A 7,660-nucleotide genomic window follows, 5' to 3' on the forward strand; every position below is an offset into this window, starting at 1 on the left:
TTAATTCGGATGACGTTTTTGCATAAACGTCACAAATTAGCACAATCTATGACGTTTTTAAACCGTCACAAAACAACCCAAAGCCCACTTAACCCAACCGAAGCCCAGTATCTATGACAAAAATAAACGTCATAGATATTGTCACTGATGATGCCACGTATTCAATCATCAATGACATGGCATCTGACATGGCAGCTAACGTGGCTAATGACACGGTAATTTTTCAGAGCATTGGGCCCACTTGTTATTGGGTGGATTTTGGAACTGGGCTGCTGCAACGTGGCGGGTGACCTCATCACAGCTCATTTGTAAAATCAGCCCATAACCTAATTCTTTGGGCCAGTTTTCAGCCCATTTATCATTACACACATTTGAGCCCATAATACATAGAATTACAACAGCTAATTTCACAGAAAATCATACAATAATACAGCTTTGTTCCAGCAACAGAAATGTCAGATCATCCGGGGTGAAAAGAGTTCACCACAGCATACAGATAGCACCAGAAAGAATAATAGTTAGATATCAGCATTCTTTGACCACACACTAGAAACAACAAAAACCACCAGTACAGCCGCAAAACTTTAGCAGCAGCAAAAAGTTCCTCCAGTATTGTATCCATCTCAGTTTAATTATTTGCATACCTGCACGTGGTATAGCACATAGTGAAATTAGCCATGGAATAAACAAAGCATGTTTTGATTATTTGCAAAAGGACAATGCTGGTTGCATCTCCAAATTACTTGGCACAATAATACACTAGCTTAAGTACAGTATTTACTAGCTAATTCTATCAAAGGAGGCTGCATCTTTAAGTCAACTATTTGCTTTGAAATGGTCAAGCTCTTATCCTTGTAGAGAAATGAACAATGACATCAGGACACAGAAGATACATACAAAAATACAAGATGACATGGTACCATTTATAAGCTTTTATTTAAGGCAAGGTTATTGTTTTTTTTCATGTTTATCATAATAAATAGGACGTCAAGCACTAGTTTCCAAAATCAGTTTAGAGAACATGGGATAATAAATTAACAACATAGCAGCAGGTATTATTTTTCCCGCACTCACCAAAGATGTCCAAAAACTAAATGAAGCCAAGATATCAAGTTCACACCAAACAGTAGTGCATTGATGCAGTTGCACCATGGAAAAGGAACCTACTACGTACCTGAATTTTGTTTAACTCTTGCATCTGCCTTGCTTTGCTTCGGGGAAGAGCATTAGCTGCACTTAGTGTATATCTGCCTGCACACAGTGGGAAAAGAACCTGTCATCACATAGTGGTCTGTAGCAATCCCATCAAGAAATGTCTGCACTTAGTAAAATTGATTGCAGTCTCAGATAGCTGCATGAGAAGTAATTACCCAATAGTAGTCTCAGACATGCAAGGCAACATTCAGTCATTTTTTTGCGAAACTCAAACACAAACTAAGCGCAGGAAGCAATTTAGCACACACAGATTTAAACACTGGATGCAAAATAACTAGTTCTTGGCAATTAGTCCCTGCAGCATAATCCACCAAAGAAAATAGTACTAAAGACAAGTAATGATTGCAAGATGGTTGGTCATGCAAGCACATAGTCAGATCATGTTTCATCTCATCTTTTTCTTGTTAGATGTTCTTGTTACTTGGATAAATATTATCTTTTTATGCAACACAATCTGACTCAGATATAGATCTATTTTGGTGAATGAAACTGAAATTTACTGATTCAATCATGTGTTGTAATTTGTAATAGGCATTACATCTATCTGATTTAATCCAGCGAATTGGCACAATGTGATTAACAGAAATTTCGAATACATCAAGTGCAAGATGTAAAAATCTAGCAGCGAACAATGACAAGCAGGCGCTTACCTTGGCACTAGAAAAGTAGCTCAACTGATAATACAATATAGTTTTCCAACGCACAAATGACAACAGTGTATAAAGTAGCTCAACTGATAATACAACATAGTTTTCCAACGCACAAATGTAGCTGTATACATCTTTCAGTCACAAGGCAGAAGGCAGCAGAATAGCATGAAAAATTTTTAGGTACCTTAAATCGACAGAGGAAGACATGTGAGGGTCGTGCGGGGATGGCCGCTCCATTCATCTCGCCGACGGCACCGCCGAGCTTGTGCGGCCTCCGCTTAAGGGGTTGATCCTAGCGCCTCTACCTATTTGGAAAAAAAATGCATCAACGCTCAGACGATGCAGCAGCCACAAGAAGCCAAAACCACAACAAATGGCTGCAGCGTGCACTCACTAACAAATGAAGGAATCAAGGTCTGCACATCTAGCCAGCCAATCCAGAGCTAGCTAGCTAGCTAGCCCCAGCGCATCTCCTCTCCTCTCTAATCCACTCAAAAGGTCTGCACCCCATGGAAGTCTACGGCGGGAGGGGCTGAGCGGAGGATCCAACAACAAGCGAGGAGCAGGGGAGGCACCTGATCTGGACGGAAGCGCTTGGAAGTCCGCGTGTTAGGAGAGCATGGGTCGGAGGTGCGGCGGGGAGGCTGCTGCCGCCGCTGCATCGCAAGCCATAGCTCGGGGGCTGGCCGCAGGACGCCGAGATCCACACGCTAGGAGAACTGGTCGCCGTGTCACACAACACTCAGTTGCCGCGCCCGTGCGTCTCCAGAGCCCATCACCACCGAGGTGACCGCAGCACACGAACGCCTGGGCGTGAGCCCGTGCTACCGGATCTGGGTTCGTGGTGGCCGGAGCTGCTGGCCTTGGGGACGATCTAGTGGCTGCGGGTCAGTGGGGGGCAGATGTGGTGGCTGGCGGCGGGTGATCTGTAGGGAGGGAGAGGGGCGGGGGAGATGAGAACGGGCGCGACAGGAGGTGGAGGCGGAGGCTGGCTGCCGGGTTTGGGGGAAGAGGAGAAGGGTTAGGGTTTGGAGCCGAGACAACAGATTATATACCATGAGAAAATGATGGCAGCCATTGGATCGAATATGGACGGTCAGAAATCGTTTAGCTGTTTGGGCTGAAATTGGGCTGAAATGGGCCTTCTCATTCTTTCTCTGCCAAATGTTTTTCTTCTTCTTTTTCTATTTTATTGGAACATTATAAAGTAACATACAAAAATAATTATCTTATATATACTTATATATTTTTGGTATATAGTAGAGTATATATAAGTTTTGTTTTATAAGTTTCAATAATGTTTAAGCTCATTTACTATTTTCAGTAGTTTAAATTAATTTCTGGATGTTTATTGAATATAATGAAAATTTGAATTGCATGTATCTAAAATAATATTAAAAAATTCCAAATAAATATATTAAGTAATTATATTATACTATAGCTCATATCCAAAAAGTAGGTATAAATTTCAAACGTTTGTTAGGGACAATTCAAACTTCTATATACAATCGTATTATAAAATAATATTGATAATACATAAAATTTCTCTAAAACTTCTGAAAATTGGCATAGAATCATTTTATGGATGTATAAGCTTGACAAAAAAGTTTCATAAGATTTATGATAATTGGAGGATACATTGTTCACAAAATGGATAGATCTCTCACATTGTTTCATACAACTCAAGTCAAACTTTAAAATTTGAATACATCATAACATTTTCGAACACGTATCCACCCTAAATTTGGATACAACCTTACGTTGGCTATAATATAAGAAAATATTAAGCTACATTAGCAATTGTTATGTAAAAAACATGTTTTTTCAATTCTCCATTTAGGTGGAAGAAAGCAAGCCATATGAAAAAATTCTGAAAATAACAATTAACATGCAAAAAAACACTATTAAATGAAAAATCATGACTTTAGAAAAATTTAGAAAAAAGAAACATCAAATTTGGAGTTCATACGAGGAAGAAATACTAGTTACAAATTTTAATTCCGGATCAAAAAGAGAAAATGAACTCTATATATGTTCTTCGTCTCACTCGGTATAAAAAAATAAGACTAGAAATGGATGCCTGTCACAAAAGGAAGGATGGTGCAGTGGTAAGTGCATTCATTTGTAGAGGAAAGTTCCAGGTTCGATTCCTGCATCCGCACTTTTTTTTTCTCTGGCTTTTCGGTCTTCATAAAATATTTATTGCCCGTGGCCTTCACAAGCCAAGGTTTGGCGCACTGGTAGGCGCGGTCTACTCTTGTCTTGGTGACCCCGGTTCGAGTCCTCAATTGCGCCTCTATTTTTTCGAATTAAAACATGGGATATATATGTATAAAAGAATTAATACCTGGCTTATAGTCGCAAGCATTCTTGTAGCGTAATGGAAAGGTTGGTGCCTCTTATGCTTGTGACCAGGGTTCGAACCCCCTACACCCTTGAGCTACTTTGTCCCCCCTTTTTAAGCCATACTAACTAAAAAAAATAATGCCTAACATCCCAAGAATGATAACATCCCAAGAATGAGAGCATAGCTTATTTATTTTCTTTTTAAGCCATACTGTTATGGTGCGGCGGCCTGGTTTTGGAGACCATGGTTCGAATGCTCCATTCTCTCTTTTTTTTCCCAATTTTTTATCATTATTTTTTTTGGTGAGCAGCTCTTTGTTTTTCTTATCACCAATTCTGCGGGAGAATTTTTTTCTTCCATCACAAGCAAATAAAGGCAACTTATTTTGTGACGATTTTAATTTTCAATCCATGACGGTTATCAAAGGTTCGTCATAGAAACTGGGCCCGAATTGGAGCCCAAATGGGCCATTTGCAAATCTGTGACGATCTCTGAAAACGTTACAAAAATTTCGTCAGAATTCGTCATAGATTAAATGGTTTCTTGTAGTGAAAAGCGAAAAAATAACATGTGAGTCTAATAACTTAGACATGCCCTTCACCCCCGGCTGTAATCCAGCAATTCACCTCAGTCCAACAAATGAACAAATTATTAACACGTTCCCTCGTCCATAAGGATTGGAGTAAGGAGTTCCGCCACCACCGGCCAAAAAACCGGTGACTGGAAACAAGATCCGCCGTTGTCGAGCAGGTCAGCAACCCGGAAAAGCAACCCAACACTGGGGATGTCAAGATCTCCCGCCCTTTTGCACAAAAGCAGGAGAATAAAACTCACGACGCCGCCGCCCGCGATGCTTGATAGGAGTGAGTCAGCAAAGCACTTCGCAACGCTACCAAGCACCAAGCCAACGGAAAGGAGGAGGAAGAACAAAAGCTTCACGCCGCCGTCATCTCTGCCGGCGGGGAAGGACCCTGGCTTATTCCCTAACCTCTTGCAGTCGTCGGCCGTAGAGACGGGGAAGCCGCCGTCGATAACCGAGGAAGGCACGCCGTCCTCACAGCATCCATGGCGTCACTCACCGGAGACGAAGGAGCAGATGAGAAAGGATCCACGCCTTACCGCCGATATCGATAAAACTACTCCTAATCTACCTAGATCCAGCCTAGGAAAGCAGGAACTGTACACCAGCCGCTCAATCCTGCAGGTCCCCCCATCCTCCAGCGACGACGAGGTCACCGGCGGTGAGGGGGCCGGCGGATGCGGCGCCGGATCGAAGATCGCCGACGGTTCGCCCTTGTGGAACTGTAGCAAGGGGAAAGTCTTTTTTTACCGGATCGAAGACCGCTGGTGTTTACCTTTTTCAAATATAATTTTTTGTGACCTTTTGCAAATATAAATTGTGCTTATACTTGTTAGCTACTCGAGAAATAAAGGGCAACTGAAGCAAGAGTTCATGAAGCTAGCTGTTGAGTTGCCCTCTCTGGAAGCCTCCCCTGCTACAGTACCAAGAGGCGGAAAGGGGGCGGTTCGTGCTTCCGCCGGCGAGGCCGCTGTTCTTCTTCGCCTCCGATGGCCTCTGTGGCCTCGGATGTGAGGGGAACGGCTGGCTCTCTCTTCGGCGGCGTAGCTTAGGTCCCTCTAGGTTTAGGGCTGTGTTTCCCGCTGGCGGTCGCATGGTGGAGGCGTCGTCGGTTCTATGGAATAAGGTCCTCCAGCCATTTCTCCGCCTCGTCGTCATTCGCTCCGATGCCGGCGATGGGCTTGTGAGGCTGGGGTTCGTCGGGTTCGAAGACCAAGTGGGAGCTCCGGATCTGGGCGGACCTTGTATAGGAGTTCGTCTTCTTTCTTCTTTGGTCTTGCTGCTTCACTTCCTGATGTTCCTGGAGGCGGGTCTTGCGGTATCTGGTCTCTGGAGGTTCACTCCCTGTGTAGTAGTGGAAGGTTGGGTTGGTGTTGCCAGATCGAAGGGACCGACGATTGATGATCTTTCATCGAGTTTCTCTTGCAGCTTTCCTATGCGTGGAGTCCGTTCCTTGTTCTGGTTTGGTCAGGTTGGTGGTTCGATGTTGCAGCTTGCCTCCTGCAGACGCGGATGGAAGAGATGGCAGTTCGATGGGAGGAGGAAGAAGCACAGTAAAGGTCTTGTTGTAATTTTCTTTTTACTCAGGGTCCTTTCTGTAAAAAAATAGAATGTACTGTGTTCCCACTTATCTAATGCGAGTTACATCACGTTTCGCAAAAAAAGAAGCAAGAGTTCATGCTGCTTTGGCAAGCACAAGGCCAGGATGAATCGAACAATAACAGAACCATAAAAACTGAACTATGTACCTGTGGCAGTTCGGAGGAAAAAAAAATCAACTTTGTTGCTTTTTTCCATCAAACTTGATGAACCTTTCCGATCAAAGTTGCTGTATCATATATTGAAACTAGTGACCGCGACCATGTGATTTATAGAACAAGGTCACCAGGTTAAGATTTGTCAGGAAATTAACACACGGACCCATCCTATGCTTTATTAAGCACGGATCAGCATGCAGGTTCCTAGCAAAAGGCACTACGGACGTACTTATTAGTCGTCGATGGAGCGAAATCAGTGACAGAATTCATCACTAACCTGAAAGAAGATGAAGGCTTGAAACGCAGGCTGCAACAGTGTTACATTCAAATCTGCATAAGGACGTGTTTTGCCTCGTCGTTGACTATCGCGGTGGCCGGTGGGTACGTATGGACTCGATGTAGTGATATATAGGCCTTGTTTGGATAGCTTCTAGAATTTTTAGAACACGTTTTTTTTAAAGAGAATCTTGCATGTATAAAGTATTAAATGAAGTTTATTTGCAAAATTTTTTCAGGCATGGGTGTAATTTTTCGCGACGAATCTAATGACGATAATTAATTAATGATTAGCTACAATGATACTACAGTAACTATTCTCTAATCACGCGATCAAAAATCTCATTAGATTCGTCAAGATTCTTAGTACAGAGGTTCTTTAGTTAGTTTTATAAACTATTATTATTTGACATTCTTATTAGTGGTCAAATCCCATTCTTAAATTTGTAGAACACAAACCAAACAAAACCATAACACCGAGCCGAGATCTCGATTCCTGTAGCTAAAGTGTAATCTACGGAGGTGAGGCCCGCGTGCACTGATGAGACGGGTCACCCCGAGCAGTGGACTCCAGTAGTACGTTTGATTGGTTCACATGTGCACCGAGTGAGGCTCGCACGACGCACCTGGCTGTGGTTGGCCAGGCCCAACGCGGGCACAGCTAAGCAGGGGCGGATCCACATGGGGGGCTAGTGAGGCTCGCACGCCGTAGCTGGCTGTGGTTGTCCAGGCCCAACGCGTGCACAGGCGGATCCACATGGGGGACTAGTGAGGCTCGTACGACGCAGCTGGTTGTGGTTGGTCAGGCCCAACGCGGTTAGACTATATAATTAGT

General features: G+C 43.4%; 1 long non-coding RNA gene across 3 annotated transcripts; it reads right to left on the minus strand.

Annotated features, from left to right (window-relative positions):
- Positions 1-380: 380 nt before the first annotated feature.
- Positions 381-6,914, minus strand: LOC120679411. Of its 3 annotated transcripts, none has more exons than XR_005677174.1 (4): positions 6,827-6,914; positions 2,050-2,170; positions 1,175-1,251; positions 381-644 (listed from the first exon to the last, which is right to left on the minus strand). It is a non-coding gene; the product is annotated as an uncharacterized LOC120679411 (long non-coding RNA). The 3 variants fall into 3 exon arrangements; XR_005677173.1 differs by lacking the exon at positions 6,827-6,914 and adding an exon at positions 2,441-2,882; XR_005677172.1 differs by lacking the exon at positions 6,827-6,914 and adding an exon at positions 2,260-2,882.
- Between the last annotated feature and the right edge of the window lie 746 nt (positions 6,915-7,660).

Source organism: Panicum virgatum, chromosome 6N (assembly GCF_016808335.1).
Source record: "Panicum virgatum strain AP13 chromosome 6N, P.virgatum_v5, whole genome shotgun sequence".
Taxonomy (NCBI): Eukaryota; Viridiplantae; Streptophyta; class Magnoliopsida; order Poales; family Poaceae; genus Panicum; species Panicum virgatum.